Source organism: Vombatus ursinus, unplaced genomic scaffold (genome assembly GCF_900497805.2).
Source record: "Vombatus ursinus unplaced genomic scaffold, bare-nosed wombat genome assembly UNPS02007612.1, whole genome shotgun sequence".
In the NCBI taxonomy this organism is placed as follows: Eukaryota; Metazoa; Chordata; class Mammalia; order Diprotodontia; family Vombatidae; genus Vombatus; species Vombatus ursinus.
This window is the reverse complement of record NW_020947390.1, coordinates 3,386,987-3,405,387: the sequence shown is the minus strand read 5'-3', so window position 1 is coordinate 3,405,387 and position 18,401 is coordinate 3,386,987. Positions and strand designations below refer to the sequence as shown.

The 18,401-nt window shown below is 36.2% G+C and overlaps 1 pseudogene; it reads right to left on the bottom strand.

Moving 5' to 3' along the window:
* Positions 1 to 16,491: 16,491 nt before the first annotated feature.
* Positions 16,492 to 17,582, bottom strand: LOC114033893 (annotated as a pseudogene).
* Between the last annotated feature and the right edge of the window lie 819 nt (positions 17,583 to 18,401).

The window sequence follows — 18,401 nt, the reverse complement described above, 5'->3', positions numbered from 1 at the left end:
TTCAAAGCCAGATTTCCCTGTATATCAGGTCATCACATTATTCACTACTCCATATTGTCTCTCTAAAAAAAAAAAAAAAAAAAAAAGGAATGTGGAGTCAAACAATTCTGAATGTATGTGGAATTATTTGAAATGGAATGAAATTGCAAGAAATGTCTGGCAGACCACTATCTAGTCAGTCAACTAGCATCTATTAAGCATCTACTATGTCAGCCACTGTGCTAAGTGCTGGGGAGGTAAAGAAAGGCAAAAAGTGCCTGTTTTCAAAGAGCTCACTGTCTCCTCCAGGGGATAACATATAAACAACTATGTACAAATAAGATATATACAGGACTAATTAGGAGTAGTCTCAGAGGGAAGGTACTAAGAAGGTCTGAGAAGGGCTTTTTGCAAAAGGTGAGATGTTAGCTGAGACTTGAGGCAAACCAGGGAAGCCAGGAGTTGGAGATGAGAAAGGAATGTATTTCATGATTGGGGACAGAGTCAGGAGATGGAGAATACTGTGTGAGGAGTAGTGAGGAAGCCAGTGGTACTGAATTGCAGATTATTTTGATGGCAGTAGGGCGTATAAAGACTGGAAACATAGTGTAGATTATGACAGACTTTAAAAGTCAGAGTGTTTTACATTTGATCCTAGAGGTAAAAGGAAGCCAACAGAGTTTATTGGATTGGATGATATAGTCAGACTTTTGTTTTAGGAAGATCAATTTGACAGCTGAGTGAAGGATGAGCTGCAGTGGGGAAAGATTTTAGGCAGTGAGACCAATCAAAGGACTATCGCAAGACCAAATGAAGCGATCAGGGCCTGAATTCTGGTGGTTACAGTGTCAGAGGAGAGAAGGATTCGTACAAGAGAGATATTATGAAGGTACAGGTCTTGACAGTTGATTAGATATAGGGGGTAAGAGAGAGTGAGGAGTCAAGGATGACATGTAGGTTTTAAGTCATTTTCCACGTAATAAAAACTAGAGAGGAGATAGGATGTAATTGATAGCGAGCTTGCCCCCCTGTCACGACAATGAGGCTTCAATTGTTGCCTCTGAAACATCCTGGCCACGTGACTCTGGCAAATCACTTAACCCCTTAGTTCTTAAAGTAATTCCCTAAGACTATTGGTTAAAAAAAAACGCAAAACAACAACAACAACGACAGCAACAAAACTCTGCTGATCTGTATCGATTAAAAAAAATTCCTACTCAGGAAAATTCACCCTATGTAAAGAAAATTACAGTTCTAGTTTGAAAAAATAAGGAAGAAAACAGACACTTAAAATAAGTAGTGTGAGGAAAAGAGACCAAGAGGTTTTGTTTTTCTGTGTTCTATAAGAACTGGATGAGTAGAAGCTCAAGCACTCAGGTCAGTCCAACTCTCTTGTATAGGCAATAATGAAGATGTTCTCAGGGACCAATTGATATCACCAAAAGAAGAATGAGTCACTGATTGCCAAACATGATATAGGATGTGCGTCCAGTTGCTAGGTAGCAAAAACAAATAACAGCACAGTAATGTGTACTATTCTAGGAGGGTACTAATTATTTGAAAAGAGATAGATACAAAACCCAGATTAGTCAGATGGAAAAAAAATCTGAAATCAAAAGGAGTACAAAATGATAGACTACATACTTTACTCTTACTTCTTACTCCTTAGTTCCTATGCACTAATAAAATTGGGGTTTCTAAAATCCATTCAATGTATAAAGGAAGGTAAAACCTATTGGTTTTCTTCCATAAGTTGGTTGACAGTATTAAATGAATGGATTGGATATGTATGGATACACTTAAAATATTTTTATTTATTCAGTTAAATATTTCCCAATTACTATAAAATAATTTTTAACAATGATTTAAATATAAAATTTTTGAGTTCCAAATTTTCTCTCTCCCTCCCACTCCTACCTTTTCTTTGAGAAGGCAAACAATTTGATTGCAATTATACATGTGAGGTCATGGCAAACATTTCCATATTAGTCATGTTGCACAAACACAAACAAAATAAAACAAAAAAAGTCTTAAAAAGTATGCTTCAATTTGCTCTCAGTGTTCATCAGCTCTCTTTCTGGAAGTGGGTTCTTTGGATTTGTCTTGGATCATTGGTTTGATCAGAGTAGCTAAGTCACAGTTGATTATCCTCACAATATTGCTGTTACTGTGTACAGTGTTCTCCTGATTCTACTCACTTCACTTCGCTCATATCAGTTCATATAAGTCTTCCTAGGTTTTTCTGAAACCATCCTGTTCATCATTTTAAAAAATATTAAAATAGTATTGCATTACAACCATACACTATAACTTGTTCAGTCATTCTCTAATTGATGGATATCCCCTCGATTTTCAATTTTTTGCCATCACAAAAAGAGTTGCTATAAATATTTTTGCACAAATACATCATTTTCCTTTTATTTGATATCTTTTGGATATAGACCTAGCAGTAGTATTGCTGGGCCAAAGAGTATGAACAGTTTTATAGCCCTTTGGGCATAATTTTAATTGTTCTCCAGAATGGTTGGACTAGTTCACAACTCCATCAACAATGCCTTAGTGTCCCAATTTTTCACATCTCCTCTAACATTTGTCATTTTCATTTTCTGTTATGTCAGCCATTTTAATAGGTATGAGATGCAATTTCAGAGGTTTTTAAATTTTCATTTCTCTAATCAGTAGTGATTTAGAGCATTTTTTCATGACTATTGATAGCTTTGATTTCTTCTTCTGAAAACTGTCTGTTCATATCCTTTGATATTTATCAACAGGGGAATGAATCTCATTTTTATAAATTTGGCTCTATTTCCTATATATTTGAGAAATGAGGCCTTTATCAGAGAAACTTGTTGCAAAAAAATTTCCTCAGTTTCCTGTTTTCCTTCTAATTTTGGCTTCCTTCATTTTGTTTGTGCCAAAGTTTTTTAATTGCACGTAATCAAAATTATCTGTTTTAATTCCTATAATCTACTCTATCTCTTGTTTGCTCATAGTCATAAATCTGAAGGTACATTTTTCCATGCTCCTCTATCTTACTTATGATATCACCTTTTATTGTCTAAACCATTTATGTATTTTGACCATATCTTGGTATATGGTATAGGCAAGCATACAATTTTTTAATAACGAAATTTTGTCTTGAGGCGTTGATGTTCTGCCCAATCCCTCTACTGGAAATAAGGGAGGGGGGATCTAAGTAAAGACACAAAAAAGATTTGTAATTTTTATTTAATTGATAAGTACATTCTGAGCACTACAATGTACATGGCACTATGCTAATGCATGTGGAGGATACAAAAGTAATTTAAAACAAAGGGAAAGAAGAATTAAGTAATTCCTATTTTCATTTTCTCCTTTACCAAGAATAGTGTCATTCAGAACAAAAATGCTAGGCAGAATATTAAAATGTACCAGTGAAGGACATGAAAGACAGCACCTACTTGTCCTCTTTGAGTTCTGATTGCCAGACCTGTATGAACTCCTCCCCAGAGGACTAAAAGAATTTGTAGACATGGTATATTTTTGTCTTTATATCTCCAGTGCCTGGTATAGTGCCTGGAACAAAGTAGGAATTTCTTACGATATAGTAGATTTGTCTTTATGGGAAGCTCCAAAGGAAGACTTGACCACTTGTTGGATATGATATTGAAAAGATTCCTATACAGATATAGATTGGACTATATGAACTCTGAGGTCCATCTCAATTCTGATATTTTGTGAGTTTTGTTAAATGCCTTTCCAAAATCCAGGCATATTATTTGTATGGCCTTTCCCTGATGCAAACTTAGGCCATATTAAGACACTCACAGTACCAAGAATAAGGGAGGTGACAGTCTTGCTGTATGGTTTTCTGGTCAGTTCATATATGTAATATTGCATTCAGTACTAGAGTCCACATTTTAGGAAGAATATTGACAAAATGGAGTAGGTCTAGAGGAGATGAGTGATTGATGGGAGATTAGGGATCAAGCCATATAAAGGAAAGTTGAATGAACTAAGTATTTTAAGCCTGACAACTCCAGGAGAAATTCCAGGAGCAGAACAGAGGTCTGTATACAACATTCATTGACTTGACCAAAGCCTTTGATACTGTTAGTCATGAGGGTTTGTGGAAGATCATGGAAAAATTTGTTTGTCCATATAAATTTATTGGTATTGTACACCAGTTTCACGATGGCATGCTTACACAGGTTTTGGATAAAGGATGATGCTGTCATGCTTTCCTAGTCACCAATGGAGTGAAGCAGGGTTGTGCGTCTGCTCCCATGCTTTTTAGCACGATGTTTTCTGCAATGTTGTCAGACACCTTCAACAAGAATGAAAATGGCATCAAGATCAGCTACCACACTGACAGTAAACTATTTAAATCGAAAAGGCTACAAGCCTAGAGCAAAGTGGAGGGAGATTTGGTGTATGATTTTTTTGTTCACAGATGATTGTGCACTCAATGCAGCCCCTGAGACTGAGATGCAAGAATATGGATCAATTTTTTGCCACTTGTACTAATTTTTGTCTGACAATTAACACCAAGAAAACAGAGGTTCTCCACCAGCCAGCACTGCACCATCCATATGTGGAACCATTCATCATGGCAAATGGAGAAGTTTTGAATGCTGTGGATAAATTCACCTTCCTTGGCAGTATACTTTCTAGGGATGTATACATAGATGATGAGGTTGATGCACATACTGCCAGAGGTAGCTTTGAGAGGCTCAAAAAGAAAGTGTGGGGGATAAGCGGTATTAGGCTGCCTATCAAACTGAAGGTCCACAGAGCCATTTTGCTGACTTCATTGTTATATACTTATGAAACTTGGACACTTGGACAATCTATCAGCACCATGCCAGCAAATTCAACTGCTTCCACCTGAATTGTTGTAGAAAGATTCTGAAGATTACCTGTCAAGATAAGGTACCAGATACTGAGGTCCACTAGAATTGAACTGCCAAGCATTCAAACTCTACTTAAGAGAGGGCCATTCAGATGTGCTGGTCATATTGTCCAAATGCCAAATGTACATTTACCTAAAGGAATATTTTACAGAGAACTCAAAGAGCTCACATGAAGATCAGAATACAAAGACACCCTCAAGATCTTTCTGAAGAAATTTAGTATTGATTGTGAGACATGGGGGATGATGGCACAGGACTGCCCAGCATGGGGTGCCTGCATCCAAAAAAAAATGTTGTGCTCTAGGAGCAAAACAGAATCTCAGTAGCTCAAAAGAAATATGAGATGCTCAAATCTAGAGACATCTCCCTCCCAAATGTTCAAGTGGACTATTTGTGCCTTTTCAAGTACAAAGGATAAATCATATCATGAAAGACCAAAAATAAAAGTCATTCAAATCCCTTTCTTCCACCTTTCACCCCTCCCAGATGGTAAGTAATCAGATATAGGTTATACAAGTGCAATTATGTAAAACGTTTCCATATTAGTCATTTGTACAAGAAGACTTGAATAAAAAAAGAAAAGAAAGAAAGAAAGTGAAAAAATAGTATGCTTCAGTCTGTATACAATCAATATCAATTCTTTCTCTGGAGGCTGATAGTATGCTTCATCATTAGTCCTTTGCGATTGTCTTGGATCATTGCATTACTGAGAATAGCTAAATCATCCACAGTTTTTTATCTAACAATGTTGTTGTTACTGTGTACAATGCTCTCCTGGTTCTGTTCACTTCACCATACATCAGTTCATGTAGTTTTTTTCACAATCATCCTGCTCGTCATTTCTTATAGCACAATAATATTTCATTATAATCATATACCACAACTTGTTTAGCCATTCCCCAACTGATGTTCATTTCTTTGATTTCCAATTCTTAGCCACTGCGAAAAAAAGCTGCTATAAATATTTTTGTACAAATACGTCCTTTTTGAGTCTTCTAGGAAGATGGCAGAGCATGTCAGAAAATTCCAAGCTCTCAATTTATTAGGGAATGTCTACATATGTATATGTGTATGTATATACCTACATACAAATATGTTCACACTTTATTGTAACCTTCTGGGAGGAGGAGGAAGGGGGAAAAAGAACAAAGTAAAAAGTGCACAGCAGAGAACAAAAGAAAACTTACAAAGAAGCAAAGAAAAGTTGGACAGCTCTCAATACAATGTGTAGTATTTATTATACAGGTTTTCTTGAAATGAAAATTTATTGCTACATATTTTGAATCCTCTCTTTTGTTCTGCTATGCACATGACATACTTTTTTTTCTTTTCTTACTATGTAGTTAAGTTTCAATATTTAAGTTTAGGATTTCTTTTTCTTTTTTTTGTATTTGTGTTCTTGTGTTTGAGTTTAAAATAAAAATAATATTATATTAGCAAAAAAGCAGGGACAACTGGGTGGCACAATGGATAGAGCTCTGGCCTTGTAGTCAGGAGGACATGAGTTTAAATCTGGCCTCAGACACTTGAAACTTATGAGCTGTGTGACCTTGGGCAAGTCACTTAACCCCAATTGCCTCACCGAAAAGCAAAAAAAAAAAAGCAACAAATAGGTCATTTTCTCTTCTTTTGGATGTCTTTGGGATATAGACCTGGAAGTGGTATTGCTAGATCAAAGGGTATGCACAGTTTTATAGCCCTTTGGGCATGGTTCCAAATTGCTGTCCAGTATGGTTGGATCAGTTCACAACTCTACCAACAACACATTAGTGTGCTAGTTTTCCTGCATCCCATCCAATATTCAATATTTTCCTTTTCTGTCATATTAGCCAATCTGACAGGTATGAGGTGGTACTTCAGAGTTGTTTTAATTTGCATTTCTCTGATCAAGAGTTTTAGAATATTTTTTCATATGACTATAGATAGCTTTGATTTGTCTGAAAACTGCCTGTTCATATCCTTTGACCATTTATCAATTGGGGAATGACTTGTATTTTTAAAAATTTGACTCAGTTCTCTATATATTTGAGAAATGAGGCCTTTATCAGAGATAATTATTGCAAAAAAATTCCCACAGTTTTCTGCTTTCCTTCTAATTTTGGTTGCATTGGTTTTGTTCATGCAAAAACTTTTAAATTTTATATAATCAAAATTATCTATTTTACATGTAATACTCTCTATATCTTCTTTGGTCCTAAATTCTCCCCTTATAAAAAAAAATCTGACAGATAAACTAATCCTTGTTATCTTACTTTGTTTATGGTACCATCCTTTATGTGTAAATCATGTATCCATTTTGACCATATCTTGGTATATGGTATGAAATGTTGATCTATACCTAGTTTCTGCCATACCGTTTTCTAGCTTTCCTAGCAGTTTTTGTCAAATAATGAGTTTTTGTTCCAAAAGCTTGGATCTTTTGGTTTATCCTATACTAGATTACTATGGTCATTTATTATAACGTAGTTTATACCTAATCTATTTCACTGATCTACCATTCTATATCTTAGTCAGTACCAGATGGTTTTGATGATTACTACTCTATAATACAGTTTGAGATCTGGAATGGCTAGACCATCTTCTTTTGCATTTTTTTTCATTGATTCCCTTGATACCCTTCAGCTTTTGCTCTTCTAGATGAATTTTGTTATTCTTTCTTCTGGCTCTATAAAATAATTTTTGATAGATTGATTTGAATAAATAGATTAATTTAGGTAGATTTGTAATTTTTATTATATTGGCTTGGCCTACCCATGAGCAATTAATATTTTTTCCAATTGTTTAGATCTGACTTTATTTGTGTGAAAAGTGTTTTAAAGTTGTGCTCATATAGTTCCTATATTTGTCTCGGCAGGTAGACTCCCAAGTATTTTATATTGTCTACAGTTATTTTAAATGGAATCTCTCTTTCTATCTCTTGCTGCTGGACTTTGTTGCTAATATACAGAAATGCTGATGACTTATGTGGGTTTATTTTGTATTGTGCAACTTTGCAAAAGTTTTTAATACTTTCAAATAGTTTTTTAGTTGATTCTCTAGGATTTTCTAACTATAACAACATATCATCTTCAAAGAATGATAGTTTTGTTTACTCATCACCAATTCTAATTAGATTTCTTTTTCTTCTCTTATTGCTATAGCTAATGTTTCTAGTACAATATTGAATAATAGAGGTGATAATGGGCATCTTTACTTCAGCCCTGATTCTATTGGGAAGGCTTCTAGCTTATTCCCATTATAGATAATGCTTGTGGATGGTTTTAGATAAATATTACTTACCGTTTTAAAGTAAGCTCCATTTATTCCTATGCTCTCTAGTGTTGTTAATAGGAATGGGTGCTGTATTTTGTGAAATGCTTTTTATGCATCTATTGAGATAATGATATGATTTCTGTTGGTTTTGTTATTGATACAGTCAATTATATTGATAGTTTTTCTAATATTGAACCAGCCCTGCATTCCTGGCATAAATCCCACCTGGTTGTAGTGTATGATCCTTGTGATGTATTGCTGTAATCTCATTGCTGGTATTTTATTTAGAATTTTTGCATCAATGTTCATAAGAGAAATTGGTCTATAGTTTTCTTTCTCTGTTTTGGCTCTTCCTGGTTCGGTATCAGCACCATATTTGTGTCATAGAAGGAATTTGGTAGGACTCAGCCTATTTTTCCAAATAGTTTATATAGTGTTGGAATTAATTGTTCTTTAAATGTTTGGTAGAATTTGCTTGTGAATACAGCTAGTCCTGGGGGTTTTTTCTTAGGAAGTTCGTTGTTGGCTTGTTCAATTTCTTTTTCTAAGATTGGGTTATTTAGGTATTTTATTTCTTCTTCTGCTAATCTGGGTAATTTATATTTTTGTAGATATTCATCCATTTCATTAAGATTGTCAAATTTATTGGCATATAATTGGGCAAAATAGATCCTAACAATTGTCTTAATTTCCTCTTCATTGGTGGTGAATTCACCTCTTTCATTTTTGATACTAGTAATTTGGTTTTCTTCTTCCTTTTTAAAATCAAATTAACCAATGGTTTATCTAGTTTATTGTTTTTTTTCATAACACCAGCTTCCAGTTTTATTTATTAGTCCAATGGCTTTCTTACTTCCAGTTTTATTCATCTCTCCTTTGATTTTCAGGATTTCCAATTGGTGTTTAATTGGGAATTTTAAATTTATTCTTTTTCTAGTTTTTTTTAGTTGCATGTCCAATTCATTGATCTGCTTTTTCTTTATTTTATTGATGTAAACAATTAGAGATATAAAATTTCTTCTAAGTACAGCTTTGGCTACATTCCATAAATTTTGGCATATTGTCTAATTGTTGTCTTTTTAAAATGAAATTATTGATTTTTTCTATGATTTATTTTTTCGCTCACTTGTTTTTTAGGATTAGATTATTTGATTTCAAATTAATTTTTAATCTATCTTTCCACTGTCCATCTTTGAATGTAATTTTTATTGCATTATGATCTGAAAAGGATGCATTTACTATTTCTCCTTTTCTCCATTTGGTTATGAGTTTTTTATGTCCTAATACATGGTCAATTTTTGTGTAGGTGCCATGTATTGCTGAGAAAAAAGCTATATTCCTTTCTATTCCCATTAAATTTTCTCCAGAGATCTATCATATCTGATTTTTCCAGAATTTAATTCATCTCTTTCTCTCTTTTCTTTTCTTTCTTTTTTTTTGTTATTAGATTTATCTAGTTCTGAGAGGGGAAAGTTGAGGTCACCTACTAGTATAGTTTTATTATCTCTTTCCTCCTGTGACTCATTCAACTTCTTCAAAAATTTAGATGCTATAACTTTTGGTGCATATATGTTTAGTATTGATATGACTTCATTGTCTATGCCTTTCAGCAAGATATAGTTTCCTTTTTAACTATTTTTAACTATCTATTTAACTATATATATTTTTGCTTATGTTTTGTCTGAGATCATGATTGCTACCCTGGCATTCTTTGCTTTATCTGAAGCATAATAGATTCTGCTCCAGCTCCTTACCTTTACTCTGTGTGTATCTCTTTACTTCAAATGTGTTTCTTGTAAACAACATATTGTGGGATTCTAGTTTTTAATCCATTCTGCCGTATGCTTTCATTTTATGAATGCGTTCATCTCATTCACATTTATAATTACGATAACTAACTGTGTATTTCCCTCCATGCTATTTTTCACTTGTTTATTCCCCTATGTCTCTCTTATCACCCACCCTTTCCTTCCTCACAAGTGTTTTACATTTGATCACCACCTTCCCCAATATACTCTCCCTTGTATCAATCCCCCTCCTCCTTCTATTATCTCTATCCCTTTTTACTTCCTTATAGAGTAAGATAGACTTCTATATCCAATTGAATGTGTATGTAATTCCCTCTTTGAGTCAATTTTGATGAGAGTAAGGTTTAAGCTTTCCTTGTCCCCCCTTCTTTTCCATTATAATAGCTCTTTTATGTGGGATAATTTACCCCATTCAACCTCCATCCTCCTCCTTCTTCCAGTGCAATATTCTTTCTCACACCTTTATTTTGTTTTTGGGCATATCATCCCATCAAAGTCACCTTATATTCATACCCTATGTCTACATATACTCCTTTTAATTACTCTTACAGTAATAAAGTTGTTGAGTTACAAATATTATCTTGCCATATAGAAATACAGTTTAACCTTATTGAATTTCTTATATTTTCTCTTCTTTATTTATTTATTATTATTATTTTTACCTTTTTGTGTTTCCCTTGAGTTTTGTATTTGAAGGACAATATATTTTATTCAACTCTGGTCTTTTAATTAGAAATGCTTGAAAGTCCTCTATTTCATTAAATATTCATTTTTCCCCTAAAAGATTATATTCAATTTTGGTAGGTAGGTGATTCTTGGTTGTGGTCCCAAGTCATTAACCTTCTGGTATATCATTTTCTAAGCCTTCCAGTTCTTTAATGTGGAAGCTGCCAAATTCTGTGTAATCCTGACTATAGCTCCATGATATGTGAATTGTTACTTTTTGTCTGCCTGAAATGCTTTCTCTTTGATCTGTGAGCTCTGGAATTTGGCTATGATGTTCCTGGGAGTTTTAATTTTGGGATTTCTTTCAGGTCATTGGTGGATTCTTTCAATTTCTATTTTGCCCTTTGGTTCTGATGTATCAGGGCAGTTTTCTTTGATAATTTCTTGAAAGATGCTTTCCAGTCCCTTTTTTTTATCATGGCTTTCAGATAATCTAATAATTCTTATATTACCTCTTGTGGATCTATTTTCCAGGTCAGTTGTTTTTCCAATGAGAAATTTCACATTTTTTCTATTTTTTTTTTAAAATTTGGTTTTATAATTTTAAAATTTGGTTTTTATAATTTTGTTTTTAAATTTTGTTTTATAATTTTGTTTTTAATTTTGTTTTAATTTTGTTACATAATTTTGTTTTCATCTTGATTTATTATAGAGTCATTAGTTTCCACTTGTTCAATTCTAATTTTTAAGGAATTATTTTCTTCAGTGAGCTTTTGAACTTCCTTTTCCATTTGGCCAAATTTATTTTTTAGGGAGTTATTTTCCTCAGTAAATTTTTGTATATCTTTTCCCATGCTATTGACTTTATTTTCATGATTCTTTTATTTTACTCTCATTTATTTTCAGAATTTTTCTTCTACTTCTCTAATTTGCTTTTTAAAATCCTTTTTAAGCTCTTCTAGTAATTCTTTTTGGGCTTAAGACCAAATTATATTTTTCCTTTGAGGCTTCACATGTAGCCATTTTGACACTGTTGTCCTATTCTAAGTTTATGTCTTGATCCCACCTATCACAATAATAACTTTCTATAGTCAAGATCTATTTTTCTTTTTTGCTTTTTTTTTTCTGTCTTTTTTGGCTACTTTGTGTATTTATGTGAGGGTTGGGCTCTGGTCTTGCACTGTCCCAAGCTTTTTGTGCTGGAGCTCTGGGTTTTATTGCTGCCTTTCCTTAGGCTTCAGGGCTCATCTGCTTACTTTCCCTGGGGTGTGGGCTTCCATTCTGGCTTGTACTGGGGGTGGGGGGTTTCCTGTTGGCCTCTCCTGGGTGTGGGGTTTAGATGCTGTGGGGTTGGCTTGCTTCAGGGGTGAGGCTTTGCTCCTGGGTTGCTGTGGTAACAGAGCCTTCTGGTGGATGGCTCTGGAGGAGGACTCTTGTTGCTGTCTGCCCCAAGGGTAGGGCCCTGCTGCTGGGCAGTCCTGGGTAAGGGCTCCACTACTAGTCAGCAATGATGTCAAGGCCTAGCTGGTGACTTGTGCTGGGGGTGGGGTTGCTAGGGTGGAGCCTTGCTGCTCTGCTCAGATTGCTCACTTGCCTAAAGGGCTGCTGGTTTGCAGGAGGACAGGGGGTCACTTGTGGATTGCTCCAGACTTGGAGCCTTGCTGCCAGCCCCCTGCTGTGAGGCTGACTTCTGTTGCTGCTCTTGGATCTCACCCCTTCCCAGCCCAGTGAGACCAAGCTTTTCCACCATGCTAGTAAGCTGCCTCCCTGCTCCTAGATCAAGCCTGATGTGGTTTTCTAGTTGTTTAGAGGGGAATTTGGGAGAACTTCAGAACATTCCTTCCTCACTCCTCCATCTTGGCATTGGCAATGCATTAAACTATTTTGAAGATTATTAGGGGCAAAAAAAAATTTCCAGGGGAATGAGAGTAGAAGAGGTTGGTTTTATTTTTATCTCCTACATAATGGGAAAATGAGGTGTTTTTGGATAAAAGAGAGGTGGATATTTTTCATCCATTTGTCCATTCTCATGTATATCATGTAGAACTCTATAAATCTATTAGGTTTTACTCTGAATTTTTGTAGAATTTATTTATTTCATCTAGAACATTTCCAAAGTCCATATACTAGTTTATGCTAATTTGTGTTAAACTTGGTTTTTTAGTATTTGTTTAGGTTCAGTTTATTAAGAGTGCCAACTATGAAGAGTTAGAAGACATCTGCTTTGTTAGCCTTTGGCAATAGCCTGACCCAAAACATAAGCTTTGCGCCTTTCTGAAGGTCAACTGATTCAGAATCTGTCAGGCTATAGTGGGTAATTGTTAAGGCCCAGAACCATGAAGTAAAAATGTGCTTCTTCCCACTGTGACCATTTCTCCATCTTATCTTCACTCCTCTTCGTCACTCTACAATTCAAAGCTCAAATAGCCCCTTGAACCATCACAAATGACTTTTCTCTAAAGAAAGACCAGCTGGATGTTTTCTTTAATTTTTATTTTAAAAATGATAGTGAAATGAGTTCTTTGTATTTAACTATGCTTTCAACATTTTGCTGAATTATTTCCAAATTATTTTAATTGCTCACTCATTTGTTAGGGAGCAGCCTGATGGGTTGGTATGGAAGGTATAGACCTTTTCCTTTTTCCAAAACACAGGGTACTTACTCAGAAAAGGCAGGAGGTGAAGAAGCAGGAGAACTGGATCTGGAATTGGAGGAGCTGGATTTGGATCCTGGATGTTTGTTATCTGGGTGACCTTGGTCAAGTAACTGAAAATTTCTGTGCTTCATTTTCCTTATCAGCAAAATAAAAGGAAGCTTGGGCTAGATATTCTCTTAAGAGCTTTTCCAGTTCCAGAAATCCTATAAGAAATTGCTAGAAGTTTTATTCATATAGAATATCAGATGGAATTTTTTTCCTGTGGGGGGAAAATAAATTTCCATATCCAGAAAACATCCTTGAAACCAATAGCTAAGTTTTCAGATGCTGAAATCCTGAGGGAATTTTCATGACTTAAATCTACGGAGCTAGACAATGTAGATGCTCAGGGCCTGGTAAAGCAGACTCATTTGCAGATTTGATAAAATATAAATCAGAAGATGCATTTGTAATTACAATTAGAGCAATCTAAACAGAAGCACACACTAAATGTGCACTAAGCTGTAGTAGTCAATCTAATAGCAAGTTCTCTTAAATCATTTGTGTGGTTACTCTGCTTTTGCTTAGAAGCAGAGCAGATTACAGATCAATGTATTCTCTCTTCTTTAGGGTGGGGACCAGATGGCTCTGAAACATTGATGAAAATAATAAACAGTGAGGAAATGACAAAGCAGAGAAAAGAGCTGAAAATGGGGATAGGTAAGCTTATATTCAAATCTAGCTTCTGGCATAAGGTTGGTCACTAGCTTTGTGGCCAAGAGCAAATCATTTAATCTTCCTGAGCTTGTTACCTTACCAAATGCTCTGTTTGACATCCAAAGCCTACCCTACCCTCTCCTACCTTTCCAGTCTTCTATATATCACTCCCTGAAATGTACTCTTCAATTCAGTGATTCTGGTCCTCTGGCTATTCCATGAACAAGATACTCCATCTCTTTGTTCTGAGCATTTTCTCTGGCTGTCACACATGCTTAGATTGCTCTCCATTCTCTGCTCTAACTACTGATCTCCCTACCTTCCTTTAAGTTCCAGATAAAATTCCTTCTTTGACTGGAAGCTTTCCTCACCTGCTCTTAATTCTAGTGCCTCCCCTCTGTGAAATACTTCCTATTTATTCTGCATATAGCTTGTGTATGTATATGTGTGTGTGTGTGTGTATTCATGTTTAATTTGACCTTTTTTTAACCTCCCATTTAATTGTAAGCTCCTTGAGGAGCTGTCTTTTGCCTTTTTCTATCCCCAGCACTTAGCACAGTACCTGGCACCTAGTAGGTGAGAGAAATGATTATTAATAATCGGTTATGGGGGAGATCCATTTCTCCTTGTCCCATTTCCTTGTTCAAAGCAGAGCCTTTCAAGGACATTATTGACCTCTGGAAAAATTTACCCCACCTAGACTATCTTATCTAGGTGAATTCCTGCCCATTGTGTTCTACTCAGGTTTGGGTGGGGATAAATTCTTTGATTAGAATGCCCAAAGCTGGGGGTAATTTAGAAGTAAATGACATAATTTAAGTTACATCCCCAAGTCCTTCATCAGAATAGGTCCACCTCTTGTTGTAATATTCATTCTCTAGTTAATTGTTAACCAGTCAGAGTTGATTGTCACCCTCTGGAACACCCACTTTTCCAAAGGCATATAAACCATGAGCCCACCACCATGATTGTCTTTAGTCTGAGAGAGATAGTCAAATGACCATTCCTTTTTATTAATAAAATGCTAGTATTATTAATAAAATGATTAATTACCCAGAAACTATGTCTCTCGAACTTTTTAAATATCACAGTAGGTTTTTAATAAATGTTTATTGATTGACTAAAATGTAGATAATACTTGTAGTGCAAACCACAAGATATGATGTTCACAAGATATAATATATATGAAATGCTTTGTAAACTTTAAAGTGCTATATAAATGTTAGGTACTACTATAACAAATCACTCAGGTGGATTTTCTTAAGAGATTTAAAATTCTATTTACTATATCCCATATAGGAAGGATACAGGATAGCAAAGAAGGGAAGACAGGTATTCCTAACTTTTCTTTCCAGTGAGCTCCCTTAATGGCCCATGATAAGTTTCATTAACTGAGTCCTCACTTTGTCTCAGCTAAGCTCACTGGCCTGTGAAGTGTAGATTCTATTCTTTTCCCTTTTTTTGAAAATTGGGAAAACATTTGACCTTCTCTATTCTTGGCGTACCTCTCCTGTTTTCCACAATCTTTCAAATGTTACTTACACTGGCTCAGTAATCACATCTGAGTTAGGATGTCATAATCAAGGTCATCTAAATGCTGTCTTGCCATCTCATTGCTAATCTTGGGTATTTACTCCTTGTCAACCATTTTTGTTCCATCATTCTCTTTTTCAGAGAAAAGACAATTGTAATAGCTAACATTTAGCTTCAAGGTTTGCAAAGCACTTAAAAAATATCTAATTTGATCCTCATGACAACTCTTGGAGGTAGGTGCTATTATTCCCACTTTACAGATGAGAAAATTGAGGCAAACAGAAGTTAGATGACTTGCTCAGGGTCACACAGCTATTAAGTGCCTGAGTTTGGATTTGAACTCAGGTCTTACTGACTCCAGGTCCAACACTCTATTCGTTGTGCCACCTAGAAACAGAGTAAGAACCAAACACTCTGCCTTCTCCCTTTTTTTTTTGTTATTGTTGTTTCATCTCCCCCCCCAACAGAGGTCCAGTCCTTTCTTTAAGCCTGCTTTTTCTTCCAGTATAGTTAAAAGAAACCCTTTTTGCTGTTTTCTATTCTTATCTTTAGTGCTCCTCTCACTATTTTTTTTTCAGTACACAGGATTTTTAATAAAATAGTATATGTAATACCCTAAACAACATTTGATAAAATGAAAAAGATTTAACAAAAATCATAATCTCACAGTAGAACAATGACATTTGACTTCTTTAGTGTGGCCACATGCCTTTCATTAGTGGTACAGCATCCAGTTAACATTTTGGAAAATTTGTGATCTCTGTGACAATAAATGCATAAAATTCTGCTTGCTACGAGCAACTGGTTTGTGTTGGTTCAGTCCCTATTGGTCACAGATTATATGTCGACAGGCTTTCAAACCCCAAATAAATAACCTAGAGTACATTTGCAAGTTTCAGTATGGAAAGGTGGGCCTCACACAGAAAATTCTGGACCACCTCTCTTTGACTTCAGTAGGAAACTTCTGATTTGAAATGCTGCAAAAGGATCCATCCATAGAATTGAAGGCTAGCCTCCCCAAACAGACTTCATATCCCTTCCCATCAGAGCCTCCATTCTCAAGTTGGCTTTTCACTTTTCAGTCTTTCAATCTCCATTTTGTCGTGTCATATTGAGTGGATCTGAGTGCCAAACATGACTGCCTTGAAAATGAGAAGACCCTCTAGGCACAAGAAGATCAGTAGGATTACAGTTACAGGTGGAGAAAAATCACTGCATTCAGTCCACTTCCCTCAGATACAGGGAAAAAAAAAACCATCCTGAAATCTACACAGAATCAGGGCAGGAGCTTAAGATAGGGCTATATATATGATAAAGAGTTCAAAAAAACCTCTGATTTTCTCCCACACAACTGTTCACCCATGGGCAGTAGTGATCCATCTTCAGAATACATGGCTTACAAATGCTGCAGTGGTGTGCATGCTCAGGCTCAACACAGCAACATTTGGGACACTTGTAGGTCACCTCACCAGGCTTTAACTGCGGACTCTCCATGTACTCTTTAGTAGCATTGCCTTTGGATACTGCCCCAGGGTCAGTTAGCATAGTTCTCAGATGAGGTGACAGGGCTAGAACTGCTAAGCAGTTAAAAACAACACCGTGGATCACAGAGTACCAAAAGTCTTTGGAAGGCAGCAACATGACAAAAGTCACAACAAAGTCTGCATAGACAACTAGAAGCCATGTCATCACAGCCATCCTGGAGGAACCAAATCCTGTCTGCTGTGTCAGCTTCAGATGAGGATGAGGATGATGAAGAATCACAATTCTCATTTTCACCAAGAAGGGGATCACATTCCACATCACCCAACCTGTGCCCTGATGACTGCGTGATTTCCTGGGCTTACCCTCACAGACTTTTAAGAATGTTTTTTGGACATTGTGCCTTTTCTTCAGGCTAAGGTGCATATTGTCATATATGTCATGATCCCATCCCTGGGCCGGGCTGGGCGGGAGCCCTGGGGGTACACAGTCATTGTAGCCCAGGGGCTGGTGCACACCATGGGACTGAGCTCGTGACCCAGCCCAGGAGCCGGAAGGAGAAGACAGGGCCACAGCCGCACACAGGCTCCCTTGTGCCCTGGCTCTCTCTGACTCATTCGTGGTTTCTTCCACACTGAGGACTATGCCGCAGCTGGCACTTCACAGGCGACCCCCTCCTCTCACTATTTTTAATAGGATAATGCTACAATCTTATTCATTCTCTGGTACCATAAATAACTTCCATCTTTTATACCTTTCTTTTTTAAACTAAATTTGTTGGTGAGTTACTTGAGTGTGTATATGCATCAGCTTCTTCAGACAAATCCCAATTTTCTCCTCATTGGAATTATTCACCTTTGTGTATTCCAGATCTCACTCTTGAGCTTTTCTCTCTCTCCTGGGATGATTTCCCCTGGAGCATTGTACTCCCTGAGATCCTACCTATCTGTCCTCTGAACTCTTTGAAATGTGCTTTTCCTAAATCTTTGATACATCTCAGACAATGTCAGGAGTTCCTTGCCTTCTCTATCACAAAGTCCAGTGTTGAGCAGTCACTTCCCCTTCAAGGTTTCCATCTTTTATAGTCTAGCAACTAGTGTCCTTTTTAGTAAGAATCGGGAGCTGGAATCAACTTTCTCCTCATTGGTTCAGCCACCTCTTGAAGGAAGAAATAACCGACTTTCACTAAGGCAAGTTATTAGCTGCTCTGCTTTTGGCAACGAGAGAACTCCAGCAGATGTCTGGATAACTGAAGTCCACAGTCATTCTGATGTAATACCTTCCTGTCAGACTTATGATCTGGTTCCCAAACTCCTCATGTATTTCTTCTTTCCATGCAGGTTCTCTGAGTACACTCCAATGACAAAATTACTTCTGTTTCTCCTTCCTTTGGCCTTCACCCAAATACTCTGTCATGCTTTACTCCATCTGGTTCC